Genomic DNA, 19,040 nt, shown 5'->3' with positions numbered 1-19,040 from the left:
GTCTCACCTTTGTCAGAGTTACAATGTGCTTGCCCCATACCTCTGCAATCACATTTAATTTAATATAAACAGTGTTTTCAAGTAAGGTTTAATAATCCCAATTTTACAAGTGATAAAAATGGAAATCAGAAGTATTATAGAACTTGTCTCAGGACACATGGGTGAAAAAAAGGCAAGCACCATGATTTAAACATAGGTCTGTTTTGTAGGAAATCTCATCTCATAAAACAATACCATGTCCTGTATAATTTCTGTTAGGCATTCACTTCACAAGGGCCTCACTGGCATGACTCACGTTAAACAACCACACTGATTTGTTTCCTTGCAAAGATGGTTTCTGTGAATATTACTTTCTGTCACACTTCTACCATCTGAGGATCTAATTTTTCTTAAGCGTGGATATAGCGTGGCTTCTAAATTCCTTTATGTGGCAACTTAGCTAATGCTAAGAAATTATTCTAGGCACGTAGTTTATTATTTTTCTACATTCTTAAGGCAAATATATATTTTTTCCAGAACCTACTGGGTTTTACTCTTGCCACAACACAGACATTGTCCTCCTTCTCTGACACAATTTTCATCACCTGAATCCTTCGTACTGGAAGATTTAGAAAAGAAATACTGCCTGAACCTTTGAGATGTAAAACTGAGTTAAATTTACCCAACACAGGACCTGTTCTCTAGGAGCTGCATAATCTTTCACATCTCTAAAATCCTGTTACTGATATACAGAGGGTGCCAAAAAAATATGTAACAATTTAAGAAAGGGAAAATCTATATTAAAATTGTAATTATATATACCAGTAACAGAAGATGAACACAAGTCATGTGTACACATTTTTTTGGCACCCCCAGTGTATGAACTGAATAAGAAGCCAATTAGGAGAGGAGCTGGTTCAAGATGCAAATCCCATTAGAACGAACTTACAATTCAATACTACAAGGTCCAAGGGACTGGGTAAATTACTGGGGCTATTCATGTTATTTCATTAGAGCACAATTTCACTGTATTGAAAAAAGGAAATTTCAAGGAGACTTTGAAAAGACAGTTAAAGATCATTGTTCTAACATGATTTGACTTGTTTATAAAGCACCTTCAAAAGCTAGTTTTATCTGTCATATCTCGTTATAAGAAATTTCATTTTTACATTTCAGAAATATCAAATTGCTAAATGGGGAGCTTCATGTGAATATTTCTGCTGAGCAGAGAATACAGGTGTTTTATTTATAAGTATGTGTAAATAAACAGCATTTTCTGAAAAATTACCATTCAGATGATTATTCAGAATACATCAAAATTTTATCTTAATAAATAAAATACTAAGCAGTGAAGTATTCCAATTATGTTTTATTCAAAAATTTCAGACAACAAAGATTTTCTACTTATTAGCATTCTTAGTAAAATGTATCCAAGAAATTAGTTGAGAAAGGAGTAAAATTGAAAAATCAATATAGTAAAACAATATTTGGAGGTTACATAGCATAACATGCTTCATATTTACAGTTCAAATTTGTTTTCTTCACTTAAATGGATAGTCCTCCAGTTTAGGAAAAAAAAAATGGAAGGAGTAGAGAAATAGTGGAGGAATAATTGGTTAAATCCTTGAAGGAGCTGTGTAGATTCTGTCTCTTGATGGATCACACTGTATATATGCTTGACTACTAATTGGGGTTTCTGCACAATTCTGAAATGAAGCCTTATGATTTAATAGAAGCCTAGATAAAAAATCTGAAACTCCACATTCTGTCCCAGTTAACCTTTTACTCATTACATAAATTTTTGAATACTCTTTTATCATTTCTTGCACTTCCTTTCTGTCATTCATTTCACAAAGAAAAATTAGCTCTTTATCTTCTAGTCCTTTCAGTGAAATGAAAATCAATTCTTTCTGTAGATTCATTCATTTAAAGATTGATTATTCTTATTCTTATTCTCGTTATTATTATATTATTATTATTATTATTATTATTATTACTAAGTAAGGCCTTCTTTTGGCCCTGATGACAGAGTAGTGGTGATGACAGAGTAGTGGACAAGAAAGTCAGAGCCTGTTCCCATGGAGCTTTATAGGGAGGCAGGAAGGCAAATAATAAATGAATTTTTTAAAATTTAATATGATGAGTGTTTCTTGTTGTTGTTTTTTTAATAAGATGAGTGTGATAAGGATTGGAAAAACATAAAAAGCTTTGCTAAAATAGAGAAAACTGGAGATTATTTTGAAGTCAGGTATAGGTAAGGTCTCCATAAGAAGGTTACATTTAAACTGATGCATAGATTTTATAAAAGATCTTTATTGTAGACGCTCAAGACAGTCAATCTAAAAAATCTAAGGAGGGATATAGCATTGGAATACTGAATAAAAGAAGGAATTGCCGTGTGGTTGAAGCATAAAGGATTGATCCCCAGGGTCCCATTCATGTGGGACAGTAGAGGTCATAGCAAGTAAGGGAGACACTACTATCTTTAAGACTGATGACCTCATGCAGTCTCTCTGCTAGTTTGGTTCACATTTTGGACTACAAATGTTGGACTACATTTCCCAGCCTCCTTTGCGATTAGTTAGGGTCATTTGACTGAAATTTTTTAACACATAAAAATATCTTGCATAATTCTCCATGCACTTTTCCTTGACTTGATGTAGAAGTCACCTGTTGAAGCAGACTGAGCCACAAAATGAAAGAACTTTTGTTACTAATTCACTGTGAAGGAACATCATGTGCTTATCAGAAAAGCCAGTTTGGACTTCCTGTGGGCAAAAATAAACAACTACTGTGTTAAGCCCCTGAAATTTTCAAGTTTATCTATTATAACAGCTAGTGTTACCTACACTAACGCATACAATATTTGGATTTTATCCTAATGGCAAGAGAATATATGAACAGGTTTTAAATAATGTGATTGATGTAAAAATTTATACTTTTAAAATATTCTTGACGCAATGTAGAGAATGGATTGTCAAGGAACAAGGACAAGGAAACCAGTTAGGAAGCTATTGGAATGGACCAAACAAAAGCTGACTGTGTCTTTTACTAGAGTGGTAGTCACAGACACAGAAGGAAGTGAACACATTTTTGGGTGCTTTGAGACTAAAACCAGCAAACTTTATTGATATATTGGTTGGAGAAAGAAAAAACAAAGAATTTCCATGGATGAGTCTTAAGTTTATATTGTAAATTTATTTAAATAACCATTTTTTTAATTTAGATCAGTTTTGAGTATACAGAAAGGTTGCAAAAATTGTGTTGAAATTTTTAGTGTAGTCCTCATCCAGATTCCCCTATTGCTAATATCTTACATTACTATGGTCTATTTGTTACACATAAGGAATCAACATTTTTACATTGTTATTAATTAAATACCATACATTATTTGAATTTTACTAGCTTTTTCCCTAAGGTCCTTTTTCTTTCCCAAAATCCCACAGTATATTTAGCTGTCATCTCCTTAACCTCCTCAGGTGTACAACATTTTCTCAACTATCTTCATTTTGATAACTTTGATTGTTTTGAAGAGTGCAGTTCAGATATTTTGTAGAATGTTCCTTAATTTGGGTTTGTCTGATATATTTCCCATGGTTAGGGTTACGAATTTTTGAGAGGAACATCACAGAGATAAATCATCATTATCATCACATCCTATCAAGAATGCAAGCTAATGACTTATCATTGATCATGTTAACCTTAATGACCTGCCAAGGTAGTTAGCCAAGAATTTCCATTGTAAGGTAACCCCCTCCTTTCCATGCTCTATTATTTATAAACAAGTCACTAAGCACAGGCCTTACTCAAGGAGTGGGGGGTAGAGTTATTTAAACTTCATCTCCTTGAAAGGAGAGTGCCTATCTAAATTACATGGAATTTTTCAGTATAGGAGCGTTGTCTCTTCTCCATATACTTGTTTATTTACTCATTCATATACATCATTATGTACTCATGGAGATTTATTTTATACATTGGGGTATAATTCACTACCACTTCACTTTGTTTTTCAACTTACCTCAGTGTTGGCCATTGGGAGACCCTTCACATTGGCTCCTGTGTCCCCATGACAAGACCAATCTTCTTGTTGCTTAAGAACATCCTTACTTTTTGTCACTACAACATGTGCCAGATTCATCTTGTATATTCCTGCATCAACTCTGGAATCAATCATTTCTCCAAGAAGCCCCAATTCATTTCATTGGAGAATAGAATTAGAAACCAAGATCTAGACACTGAGTATATTCATTGCTACTGGATATCATGCTTGTAGGCTCTCTCAGTGAATAACGCTAGAAAATATATGTATGCATACTAATCCATGTACATACATACTGATCTATAAATACTTATGTATCTACCATCTGTACCAATATTAAGCTAAACCTGAATTTGTATTAATATCTCTGACTCTAATCCAACACCACATGGTTTATTCTAGCCTCTCCCCCTTGTTAATCTATAATCTCCCTTTCCAACAGTGAAAAACCTGGAGTCCTCCATCTGTCATCCATTTATTTATTTGTTCTATCCCAGGATTCATGTACAACCATTTCAGAATTATTAACCTGTATTTCTGTGAGAAAAAACCTTACTAAAGTGTTTTTATGTAGTTCTTTTTGTTTTCAATCTTACACTATCCAGTCAAAAAACCCAATGTTACCTAGTTTCAGCTCCTTTACTCCCATCACTTTCAGTGAAGATATGTCATATATTTACAATATAGTTAATTCTGTTGTTACAGTCTGCATACCTTTCCAGTATTCCGTAACATTCTGATTGGTTATATTTTTAATTTGTTTACATTAAATTTACTCTTTCTGGTGTAAAGGACTATGGGTTTTGATAAATGCATAATGTCATGTACTCACTATAGGATACTAAGGTACCATACGATATTACTGTGCCATACAAAATGTGTGCACCATCCCAAAATTCTTCTCTGTTTCTCCCAGTCAAAAACTACCCTTTCCCTTCTCCAAGGTTCTTAACTTGAGCAACTGGATGAACTTAGTATTATCTTTGAAATGGGGAAGTCATGGGATTGCTCAGTTTAGATTTATTGAGTCTATGAAAAGGTAGTCAAAAACTGGTGTGTGAAATAAATTAAGCATTAATTTAAAAACCAACTCTCTTTTTGGAGTCATAAGAACTAGGTCAAAATCAAGCCTGTGCAGTTGTAATTTTTCACTCATCATCCTGAGCTAATGGCTTCAACCACACAGAGGGCACATTATCTATATTATCCTAGACCTATTTACCTCAATAGGTTTGTTGGGAGGATTAAAAGATAGGAAACTTAGGGACACATTTTCAGTTTTTTTAAATGTTATAACTTTTATTAATAACCTTTTTAAGAAACATAAATGCAGATGTCAGACTCACTTACAAAGACGCGTAATACTTTTTTTTATTTTCCAAGAAAGAACTTGTATGAAGAAGAGTATATATTAACAACGCATATGATTTTCAAAGTGATTCTTAAACATGAAAAAAAATTATCGATAGCAGTTTCCAAATGAATTCTCTTAAAAGCAGTAATTTTCAAAAATTATATCTTTTGGAATAAAGAAAATAGCATCAACAGTATACTTAACTAAATGACTAATTCTCAATGTTACCATTAACAATTCAGGTCTTTAAATTCACATGAATTATGAAGAAAAAAATGTGGATGATCTATCTTCAATCTTTTCAAAGAGAAGTACTACTCTTGACTTAATCTTCAACGCCTGACTCATGCTATTGACAGCATTAAGCAATGTGAATCACAACTCATGTGCTATGTGCCCACAATGTAAATACTAATTTTGCTTGCAATCTGGCAAAGGTAGAGTCAATTAAACACAATCCATGCGGTAGCAGTGGATGTGACTGTGTGAGATGTCAGGCCAGGGTCCAAAATTTGTTCCATGATTCTCCTGGCACACTACAAGAATGAAGCCATTGCAATAAGCCTTTTGTAGCAGCCGGACAACAGAAAAATGATGGAAGTTCTATTTGAAGGCACATTTTATATGTCATTTCATATAGAATGTACACATTCCAGAGAGTGAGAAAAAACCTAGGGGTGCTCTAGCTAAAATCTAATGAATTAATTAGTAATGCTCCACTCCATATAAAAATTTTTAAAAATAATGATTTTGTTCACACTCTGCAAAATGCATGTAAAAAATCAGAAGTATGTATGAAACTGATGCTTGCTCATGTTATTATTTTTTTCCTCTATCAGAATCTGAAAATTAGAGTCATTTCAATGATAGACATAGTTCTTACAGTGATCAGCATGAAAATTCATAAGTAATTATTGGAAATAATTTGCAATCAAAGTCTTTATAAGACTCTTTAATTATATATTTTTTTCAAAGTACTTTTTTAAAACCTTCCAGCCTCACACTCTTCACCACCGTAAAGATAAACCATCTGAGAAAGTGTTACATAAATAAGTTAACAGTAAAGTGCTTTAAATACAAATATGGGGGAAAGTTTGGCTCTAGAATGATGGCAGAAGTGCAATACACTTGCCAAATTCTAAAGTAGCATTCTAATCTAAATTTAGAGAGGCTGGCAGTGGGTCAAATACTGGATAGGACATTAAGAAAATTGTGATTCAGTTATACATATGTACCAGGGATGTGCCGACAAGAGGAACATCCACGCTTAATGATCATAAAGAGAGAAGGGGAAAAAGGATTGTTCTGATCATTTGTCCTCTTGAAAGATAATATGCTGCAAACAAGTAAACCCCCAAAATGATTTCCATGATTTCTAGTAAGGATTTCTTGACAAAGATGATCTTGGAAGACATTCTGTTATCCCCCATGGATAGAATTTTTATCCCTCCTTCTCTATAGTTGGGACTGCTATAGATTGAATGTTTTTGTCCCCCAAAACTTCATGTTAAATCCTAATGCCTACAGTGATGGTATTAGGAAGTGCGGGGCTTAGGAGATGTTAGTTCATTAGGGTGGACCCCTCATCAATGGGATGAGTGCCCATATAAAAGAGACCCCAGGTATCTCTCATCCCTTCTGCGATGTGAGGACACAGGGAGATGGCCCTCTACAAACCAGGAAGCAGGCCCTCACCAGATACTAAATCTGCCAGCACCTTGACTTTGGACTCCCAGAGAAATAAATAGCTGTTTATAAGCCAGCCAGTAGATGGCATTTTGTTATATCAGCCAGGACAGACTAAGACATGAACCTTCCATTTAGTGAGCTTCCTTGGACACAGACCCAGCAGGACTTCCTGCCATAAGTCCTGACCCTGAGATGGACTACTATACAGTCTCTCTACAAAATAATTTCATGGTTTGAACACGACATACTTGAGAATGTACTACCCTGATACTTTTCCTTCCATATCTTTCCTACCATACCCTTGAATTACTGACATCCCTTACATAAACTGTAAACTATTTTACATGTTACACATGTATGGTCCTTAGAAATATATATTAAACAAACTTTGGTGGAGGGACGTATATCAGGACGTGCTGGCTCTTCCCTCCAAAACGCTGTTTGATAAGGCACAAGGTAAGTAGCCAGATGTTCGTTACAGAAGAGGAGGCCCAGAAACAGACCCAAGTCCATGTCTGAACTAAATATGTCATTTTACAAAAGCAATTTGATTAGGGAGTGAGGAACAGATTGACAAAACAGGGATACGAAAGACCCTGGTTAATTCTCGAAGACAGAACATTTCAGTTGTTCCAAGAGGGGTCTGGAATCAGACTGTCCACAATGTGAGACCTCCTTTGCAACCTACTTGCTCAGTGACTTTTGGACGATTATCTAAATTCATTCTACTTCAGTTAACTCATCTTTAAGAACAAAGAAAATAATACTACCAGCTGAAGAGATGGAGACAATGTAATGACGTCATATATACACACTGCTTAGAAAAGCACTTCACCATAGTAAATGTCCAATAATATTAAATATCACATTATTAGAACTATTAGATCACTACCTCAACAGTTGGATTTGTGTAAAATATAAATATTTAGGACAATAAAACAGAAGCTTTATCTTAGGGTGAGGAAAGTTCTTTCTAAGGATGTTATGAATGGGTGGTAAAATTTATAAAAGGTAAACTGGCGATATTTTCTTAGGATTCTTAAGGTTATTACAAAAATAATACATATAAAGCTTCTGGTAGATGGTGCAGGGTAGGTCAGTACCCTTTAGTGTTAGCTTATAATATAATTTGTGGGGACTGGGAGAGAGTATGATAGACAAAAGAAGTAGCAAGAAAATTAAATTAAAACCCAAGTGGTATCTTTTATAACCCAACTATCATACTAGGAATTATAAATAAGAGAGCACATAGCATTTTGGAATTAAAACACAAAAAATAAGGGTATATCCAGCATGGTCCCAAATTTAAAAATTGTATTTCTATGTGTAAGTGTGTGTATATATGCACCCAGAAGATGGGGCAAACCTAAAAATATATGGGAAATATTATTAATGATTTTCTCTAAGTGGCAGAATAATGGGTATTTTTAATGTTTTTTTGTTTTTTTTAGAGTTCCTCTAGTTTGCTACTGTATGTATGAGTCATGCACTCAGATAAGGTATCTTGATGTAAAAGAACAAATCTCCCTCTAAAAAGAATAATGAAATATAATCCAGCTAAGGAAAACCGTTAAGGCACTTCCTCAAATTCAAATGAACCTGTCATCTCAGGAACAAGGTCTCAGATTTTTACCTGACTTACAAGCTAACAAGTTAGATTGTCATAGTTTCATAGATACTAAGCAGAAAGACGTGAGGTTTCTGGATCACAGCCAAAAACAGTTTATTACACACCACTAACCATGGGTCAGTGTAACACCCGCCCTTGTTTTCTGAGCCCCAATTCCCACAGGACGACACAGTGAGGTGTGTTCAGTTCAGGTGTTTCCTGCCCACACTGTAGGATGAATTACAAGAGGGAGACACAGATATTAGGAAGCCTCTGCTCTTATACTGGTACTGCTGGCAAACAGCACAACGTCTTCTCCAGAGAGAAACATTGACTTTGTTACTCTGGAATTTAAATCTGCTCCAGGGAAGGGAACACCTCTTCTTTTCGAGGCTACTTGCTTAGACAAGCATCCTGAAAAGAGAACCCAGAGAAAATTGGCTGATAATGCCTTTGCTAAGAAAATAACACCCCTAGAACTGTGAGAGATCAAGGAAGAATTGTGTCCCAATAAAATCATCTCACTAATTTATAAATACACAGAAAGCAGGTCTATTTGAAGGTGCAAATTCAATAAAGCACTTCATACATGGAGATTGCTATCTTGGAAGTCTAACCATACAATTTTTGTTAGCAGGTACTCAAATACACAGAGTGAATTTCTCAGTTCAGCTTCTTTTTGACCTGCTTTTCCCTTTTATCTATTCAGGAGAATGCTACAAAATGTTTCAGTTGGTAGTCAGGGTTTGAATTCACATCTTTATTACAATTGAAAAATGTAAATGAATACTACAAAGTGGTTTGTATTTGTTTGTTTGTGTGTGTGTGTTTTGTTTTGTTTTTGAGTAAAAGAAAAATATAACAGAACACCATTTGAGAAAATTCATAAAAACTACAAAGATAGAGATGTTGGGCAGCTTTATTCAAGATTCCAGAGGTGTTTATCCTCCTTCTTTATTTTATTGTTCACTGTTGTCTACAGGCGTTTCCTAAAGCTTAATCTAGACAAAATTCCAAAGACAACAATATTAATAATGCTGAGAGCATAAGGTCAAAAGTAAGAGAGATATCAGAAACAAAAAGCTTGGAGGTACTGTGTTGAGGGCAAACGACTGACTTTTGCTTTGTTTTGTTATTTGCAAAATACAAGATTCTTTTTTGTCACTCTTCATTTCCAAAATCACACCTTAAGATACTTGTAGGTAAAAAAAACTTATATGAATGAGAAATATAACTATCTTTTTAACTTTATACCTGTGATTTTTCACTCATTCAAAAATACATATATACTTGGACCCCTGCCCAACGGAAGTTAAGGAATTGCACCTTCACTTATAATCTGTAGACACAAGTGTTGGTTGACTGCAGAGAGTGTTTTTTTTTCCCCTGAAGTTATGGGGATTAATAGATTTATCATGGAATAAAAGCCATGGTGAAGCTAAGAAGTCAACACGAAGGAGAAAATATGAGTTAATTTTTGTGTACACAAACTAGCTTCCTTAAAGTCAGGTGGAGAGAGGGAGAAAAGAGTGGCAATACTTCAGGAAAGGAACTGTGTTACTTGAGCCAGAAGCTGATTTCAAAGGAATTGGGAGAGCAAAGCATTGAATTCCCTCAGGCTGGAAAGCACAGCATTCATTCTAGTACCTGGAAAAACAGAAAGCCAGCCAGCTGTGTAGGTATCAGTCTCTCCTGGAAGGCAAGAGAAAAGAAAGAATCTGAGGTTGACCGTTTAGTTAAAAAGATCACTTCTTATTTTCCCAGGAACCATGAGCCCTGTTAGTAGATATTTAAGAGTGGGTTTTGGCAGGATTCTGACTTCCTATCTGAATCTACACATTATATTATTATCACGTGTTTCCTATAACCTCAATTTGAGGATACACACTGGGAGGAGCATTAGAATGCCCAACATGTTTTCTGAGATATTATGAATATAGCTATAACCATTGAAGTGCTTCCCAATCACATATTTGTGTATCAATAAGATCATATTTTGAGTCACCAAAAATGTCAATAAAATAGTAACTCAATCCCCTAGCCTTCCTCCTTGGTGGTAAAGATTTCCTTTCAGTGTCTCTCTCCCTCTCCTATTCTTCTGTCCTGTAATCTAGCTTCCCCCAAAAAAAATGTTTTTAAAGATTTATTACATACAATGGGTAAAAAAAGGGCAGGAGTCTTTTTTTTTTTTTTTCCCCAGGAAAGACTGTCTAGCCTGTCCTAACTTCCTCACGCCTGCCCCAACTTCCTCATGCCTGCCCCTACATCATTCCGGAGGTATAAAGAGATGCCAAAGCTAGATCTCAAACACAGGACTCTGCTCATTCTAATGCTATTTTTCTAGAACTACTCTTTTGGAGCAATATGTCACATTGAGAATCACCTTCAATTACTAAAACTGGCTATTAAATGCAGGTACCTAGGAAATATTAAAGCAGGACATTGTTTAGCAGAGATTTTCCTCTACTTTTCAAATTGTATTGATGGAGGGCTGTATATTTCATCCATGGGGTCTACCGTTAGCTGTTTTACTTCAGGCACTTGTGTCATGGAGCCAGCTCTGAGCAAAACTGCAAAGGCAGCAACGTTTCTCTTTGGTGATCCCTCTGTCTGGTGCTGAGAGATCCCTTGTACTCTGCTTTCTACATTACGAAAACTTATCTTCAGAGAAGCATCTGCCCTTAATTAATATTCCCTTTGTAATCACCTTCAAATAAAGTCATCAAATAACCTCAAATTCAGGTACCTGCACAGTCAACAACAGTAATTTCTAGTGGAATTATTTGTGCCTAATAATAATTTTGCAAAAACTCTTCTTTTTACACTACGCAAAGAATTTTAAGACTTTCTAGAGAATACAAGTTATTTTGAGAAATAAAATTAGTTCAATATTTCTAAAATCAATAATGACAGGTGTTACCTTGCTTCACCAAGAAATTATTCCAGTGTCTTATTGAATAAGGATGTTGTCATATATATATATATATATATATATATATAGAGAGAGAGAGAGAGAGAGGTACTATATGTCACCTTTAATCCTAAGGTAATTAAACATCTCCCAATCTTATTTTCATTTCATTCAGTTTAGTTGTTTTAAAATTAAATTGTACAAAATCTTAAAATTCATGATAAAAAATATGAAAAATGAGAGAAGAGAATCTTCAGAAGTCATTGATAGTCAAGTAATCACAGAAAACCTGAGACCAGAATTTTAACACTTAGGTAACACTTTGAAATGCATCAGCAGACTTTGCAGAAGAATCTCAAGTCCTGTCACTGTTCTTTTTCTGAAGAAAAAGAATAAATATTCCACAATGTAGGTTTTTACTCACTTGTACTATTATAGCAAAGTGAGCTCTTTTAGTCTCTGTTCTCTAAACTGAAAAAAAACAGAGGAGTCCAGAACAGGCCTCCCCAGAATGTGCCACTTTGGCATGTGAATTATTTTGAGCTGAAGCCAATCCAGACCCTGAAGGCCCACAAGAAACTTTACCTCTCCCTTACATAATTTAAATGAAGGGCCTTGCCCAAGCAGGAGCTATTACCAGAAATAACTTTTTATGACCTATATATACAGGAAAGTAAACATCTAATTAATGAACATCAGCTCTTACATCATCCTGTGAATTATCCCCTCCCCTCTGAAGCCTCAGGCCTCTCACCTCATTCCTTTTCTGTCTCTGACTCTCTCATGTATATGGGGTTCCGTTGCATTCGTATGTAATTAAATTTGGTTATTTTCTTTGGTTAATCTGTCAATTTAATTATGAGACCAGAGGAAAAAACCTAGAAGGATAGAGAAAAACATCTTCCTCCCCCACAAGAACATTCATTACACACACACACACACACACACACACACACTCAAAATATTTAAATCTTCCCTCTCCTTTCTATACATATATATGTGTATGTATATATGTGTGTGTGTATTTTTATTGTCTAATATATGTATATGTGTGTGTATTTTTATTATCTAGTATATGTAATATACTAGATAATAAAAATAAAGATTATAGTAATCTATATAATAATTTTATTATATACGAATAGGTACTAGAGATAAAGATAGAGATGACAGAGATATAGATATCTGTAGACTTTTATGTATACTCTTGGTTCTGTTCTCTGGAGAACACTGACTGACATAACCGTGTTGATTCGTCTCACTCAAAATTCACGACTTTGAAAATAATTTCAACTTAGCCCTTAGTGCTACATGACAAACTATTGCATTCCCTTTCTTAACTCAATCAATTTTAAATAATCAAATCATATCTCCCCCTCTCTTTTTAGTTGTCCCAATATTCTTTTCTCAATCCTTACCACCAACTATCGGCTTTGCTTCATACCGAGAAAATAGAGGCAATCATAAATGAATTTCCATACACTCTTGATTCAATTCTATCAGTTTTTGTATCTGTGTCATATAATTTTCCTACTGACTAGTTTGCTCTCTAAGGAAATACTCTCTCCATATTCACTGTATGAAAGCCCTTCTCCACTACTCAAGTCAATTCTGCAAGTAACCTTTATGTTTTCTATATCACTAGTTTCCCCACTCTACCAGAGTAATGCCATCTGAATACAATATTTCAATATTTCTTACCTTGAAAAAATTTAATTTTACTATCATTTTTTTCACAAGCCTTCCTCAATCAATTATCTGCTTCCCTTTACAAATTAACTCCTCTTCTCTGCCCCATACTAATTCTAGGAGCAGTTTTTTCAAAATCTGCTAGGAGCGGTTTTTAAAAATCTCTCTGCCTTAGTTTCATCATCTGATAAATAGATACAATTATAATATCTACGTCTAAGAATTGCTATGAAAATTAAATAAGTATATTGCTTAGAAGAGTGGTTGGTACATAGTTAATAATATTAGATATTGTATAAATAACCTTTTATAACATACAGTCAATAATAAAATATTATATAATAAAATAGCATCTTGAGTTCTCTGTCTACTATCTCTAGAATCCACTCTCACTTATAAGAACTTGTTGTATGAGTATGTAAGAGAATCCTGGTCAAGGTCCAGTTAAAAAATAAAAACTATGCTAGCTATTTCAAAAAAAAAAATGTATTTAATACAGGACGTTGGTAATATATGGTAATATAGATATTAGAAGGCTGGAGAAATAAAAGGAGAAAGTAAAGTAACTCAGAGATAAGAAACTGTAGGTAACAGCTATCATCGCTAGGGCTAAAGGAACATAGGGAGGAAATGGTACTGTAGGAACGAGGACTGGAGTGGGCCTGCTGTCTTGGAAGTTGAGAGATTGAAAAAGACACACAGGAAATATTGCCTAAGAACAGAGGAAGAGAGTTAGAGCCAGAGATACAGAACTCTGGGCTCACAACTCTTTTTTGGTTTCTGATCTCCCATTAGTGCCTCCAACTGGAGAAACCCAACAGGGAGCCAACCAGAAAAGTCACCTGGAAATTATTTGCACACACATCGTTCCTAAATTACCTAGCAGAGTAAGAACTAGAGACATTAGATAAAGTTCTGGCTAAGGAACATGTGGATAATCATGGCTACACAAAGAAAATAATTTTATCCTAGTCCTAAAGAAGTTAACAGTAAAAATTACTCAAGATAACTTCATGGCATAAGATCTAAAGGTGCATAAATTATTTTACTCATCCCGCATTTGTGGCACGATGTTACAGTGAAATTTTCTGCATGGAAAATAATGCTGAGTCTGCTTATATGAATATGGAAGTCGGTAATATTGTAAGCACCATAAATAAAAGGAGAAAAAAGATATCCAGAGATATCTCACAAGGAAAAATGCTAGGACTTATTCATAATGTTGTATTAAATGATTGAAGAATTTATGTCTGACACTGAATTAGCACTTTATAGATGTTAACACTTTATAGATTTTTGTTATTTCAATTGCTGATTCTGGTGTAGTTTTTGAATTTTTTTTCTACTAATTATTTTATTATGGACAATTTTTTCATATTATTTAGTATTTCACAAAATAACCTGATATATAAGGATTACTAAGTATTCCATTTTATGGTTTGATGTACTGAATTTCTTCATCAACTCATTCTTTCTAAGTTTCTCAGCAGAAGCTTAGAGTCACTAAACTGTAAATAAGCCCATACGAGGTGGAAAAAAAACACACAACGATTACACTGGTTTGACCACCTGGTTGAATGTGCCCATCCTTCTCTCTGAAGACTACACCAAAGGATTTATTTTTCTCCCCAACATCATGCTCAAGTCTTTAATCGTGTAACTAAAATGTCTTCCTATGAACCTTCTGTGAGTATTAGGGGGACTGTTGAAGAGCCTTGAACCCTTTCTCCCTGAGAACATGCTTCTTAGAAGGGAAAAACTGAGCTTATATTTCAGTTCTTTTATAAGTTTTATATGTGTCAAGGGACTGTGTAATAAAATCAGTTACTTCTCCACTATGAAGAGCAGTGATTAAAGTATAAATTGCATAAATTTCTCAAGTCATCAGAGACTTTTACAGATGACAGGAATTGATGATTTATTTTTTCATTACCTAACCTACAGTAGAGGAATAAAAATGTAAATATTTCACAGGTTGAAACTTTAGCAAAATTGCAATAAAATGGATTTAGATTACTTCTAAAGCAATTCTGAGAATATTTGTAGTGTGTGTGTGTGTGTGTGTGTGTGTGTGTGTGTGTGTGTGTGTATGATCTCCTTTTATAAGAACTAATTTTCTGTTAGGGAAAAAATTAAATACAATTACCTTCTCACAACCTTCTTGTTCCACATCACCTTTCCAGTTTAACTCCCTGTGGGCGCCTAGTTATTGAATATTGCCTAGAATGGTAAATAATGTTTTTGAGGCCATCTCTCCAGAAATTTCAATGCAACAATATCCAATAGCCATAAAATAGTTATTCATTATTGATTCTTAATTTGTAGTGATATGTGTGTATGTGTACGTGTGTGTGCTTATACGTGTGTATCCAACATCAGATATATTGTACCAGTAGGTAAACTATAAGCTACTGATTCATTTCCTTAATGGTGTTTTTCATAAGCAGAAATGATAAATGTTAAGCTTGCCTATTTACCATTTTTTCCCATTATGAATAGTTCCTTTTATGCTCTGTCTGAAAAAGTTTGCCTATCACCACAGTGACAAATATATTCTCTTACCTTTTCTTTTATAAACTGTATGGTTCTAGCATTTATGCTTAGATCTTTGATCCAGCTTGGAATAAATATTGCTTATAAAATGAGTTAGGGGTTGAAAAAAAGTGTTTGTTTTTTTCCATAGGAATATCCAGTTAATTCAGTATCATTTGGCTTTATGCCTACAAAAAAATTATAATGACGTTTATATAATCTTAAAGATTTTTGAGATTGATGACTCTTAATAAAATAGGTTAATTTTGAAATTAACTTTTCCTATTTGGTGAAAGGTATCATATTACATTTATTTTTTGGACAATCTTTATTTAAAGATATATAATATAGTTATAATATAATGTAATCGTTGTTATGGACTGATGTGTGTCTCCCCAAGCTTTACATGTGGAAATACTAACTCCCAGGCCCTCAGAATATGATTTCATTTGGAAATATAACCTTTGAAAGGATAATTAAGTTAAAATGAGGCTGTTAAGGTGGGCCCTAATCCAATATGGTTGGTATCTTTATAAGAAGAGAGAGAGGCACAAGTGATGCATACACTCAGAGAAAAGGCATTGTGAAGACACGGAGAGAAGGCAGCCATCTGCAGCCAAGGAGAGATGCCTCAGAAGAATCCAAACCTGCTGACACCTTGATCTTAGTCCCCAGAGTATGAGAAATAAATGTCTGTTGTTTAATCCATCCAGTGTGTGGTATGTTGTTATGGTGGCCCTAGCCAACTAGTACATGGTATTGGCCAGAAGCAAATATTCTACATATAGGGACAGGTGACGTGAGAATCATCCCTAGAGAAAACTTGTTTTTAGATTCAAGTTCCATTTTTTGCTCTTTTTAATCCTGCATAGCATACTCTGTGTCAAGTCTAGCTGAGTTAGGTAAGATGACTTTGCTCATTGTAAGAAGCAGTGGTCGTGGACCCACCATATTCCTCTTCTTCCTACCCCCAATGGACATTTAAGATCAGATCTTCTGAAAAGATGGCTTTGGAAGTTCAAATATTAAAATAACATCCTCCATCAGATCCCTGACAATTCATTGACTTAGGCCAAAGCAAAACAAAAGTGTCTCTATCAATATTTCCTCCCATTTTTTCCCTCATTCGTGATGAAATAAAAGAATTAAGAGATAACAGACCAACTGAAAATTCTGACAACTTCAACTTCTCTCTTCCTACAAAGGGAAAATAAATAAATAAATAAGTACATATTTTTCCCTTCAGTGTTCCTGGTGGGCGGGGGGATGTTAATGAAAGTGAAATGAAAATAGAAGAGTATCATAAGCAATGTCAGCTTGAATTCTGTTCATATCAAGCTAAATAATAAAAATTACCATTTCCCTGGTGAATATAAACTACTGGGGGTGGGGGGCAAACCGGTGTTAGAGTAACCCAAGATCCTTTCCCTGATGGTTCCATGATCCTCAGTATTAATGCATTCCAATTTAAAAAAAGAACAGAAGCCTAAGAATGAAGTTAGAACATAACTAGTGAATTTTATGGGTATTTTATTTTGATATAAAATACCTTATTTAGAGGACACAGAGTATTGCAAGACCTCTGAAGACATACTGAACATCAAGATACTCTTGAAAAACTAAGTTTGGATGAAATGAATATAAACAGAGGGATGTAAAGTGTCAACTTAATTAGGTGTCAATTTTAAAATTAAGAGCTATCGAAACTCAGAAGTGGTATAAAATTAAGTGTATTACTTAATTTAATATTTACAACTGAACAGTTGTTATATATGAGCTAAGTGTATAATAGACTTTTAGCCATATCAGCTTACAAAAAAAATATATATTTTTTATACTGTCTCTTTTTTTTATTTGCGTAATATTTTCACCCCAAACCTCACCAAAGCAATACTACATAATGGTGATATTGTGATATTGTTATTTCAGGAAAAACACACTCACCTGTTTACTCTCACAAATGTTGTCATTCAGAGAATATTTATGAAATATTTATAACGTCCCTCTTGTTTGGATGAGTCAAAACCCTTTTTGTTTTGTGTACTTACATGAAATGGGACAGATGAAGGAGTAGCATATGTTATGACTTTAGTCTCGTGTGCACATTTTCCTGTTTTACAATTTTCCAAGGTTTTTTGTATTTAGACTTTATTTTGCCTTAAAGATGTTTTCCTGTGGTAAAGCTCTATTTTAAAATGCATTTGAATGCATAATAACCACAAGCTCCCAAAAGATTGAAAAATTATCAAAGAACTTGATACAGAAAGAAGAAAAAGGAACAAATAAATTAAATTTTACTACTTTTCATTTTATGTACAAACTATATTGCTTTGGTTTAAATTACTTATAACTTGTTAAACTTATTCTAGATATTCATTTGACATATGGTTAGGAGGGTATAATTCATATTTTTTTGTCTTTAAAATTAAAGGAATATTTCTTTCATGTAATGGTTTTTCACTTAGGGGTAGAGTTTTCAGTAATTAATTAAAGTCATTAAGAAGAGATATTGGTATTTAGTGATTTTTGTTAATGGTTCTACTTTTAAAATATCTTATACATGGGGACAGAATAATTCACAACTATTCACTAAATGATGGAGTCTAAAGCAGTAGTGTGAACACAAGACATTGTGTTAGTACTTTTTCTCTAAATTGCCATACATGTGGCTAGGGGCATTATTTGATTTCTAGTGAAATGGAACCCAGCACCTCAATGTAGCAATCCCTTGTAAAGTAAGACCTGCATTGAATCTAAAAGTTCCAGGGTGTGTTTTATTATTTCCCTTGTTGTCCTAGGAACCCAATAAAGGACCCTTAGGGGTTTGGATTTCCTAGGTTCCTGATCATGGTAGAGCAGCACGAGAAAGCAACTGCTGCTCAGCTAAAATGCAATTCAACATTCTTTGCCTCTCCAGTATTCTTTATGTATGTTATATATTTCAATTTTTAACATTTCACTTAATGTATCAGAGTAACTGCTTGTATCAGAGTAACTGCTTTTATAAACTTTGGTTAGCACAAGACTTCATAGCACATTATTTTATCCAAAGAAGCAAAGAACATAATATGACTTTATCTAAAATAAGTTTTCTGATAAAGAAGTTTAACTTTAGGACTCTGCTTTGTCAATTCCATAAACAGAAAAATCTCCAACATGATACACATTCAACTGCCTTATTTGACACTACTCTTCAACATTATAGTAACATTACATTAAATTCTTTTTTGAAGAAGGT

Source organism: Rhinolophus sinicus, linkage group LG01 (genome assembly GCF_036562045.2).
Source record: "Rhinolophus sinicus isolate RSC01 linkage group LG01, ASM3656204v1, whole genome shotgun sequence".
NCBI classification, from domain to species: domain Eukaryota; kingdom Metazoa; phylum Chordata; class Mammalia; order Chiroptera; family Rhinolophidae; genus Rhinolophus; species Rhinolophus sinicus.
The sequence above is the reverse complement of the archived record's forward strand: the minus strand, read 5'-3'. Positions refer to the sequence as shown.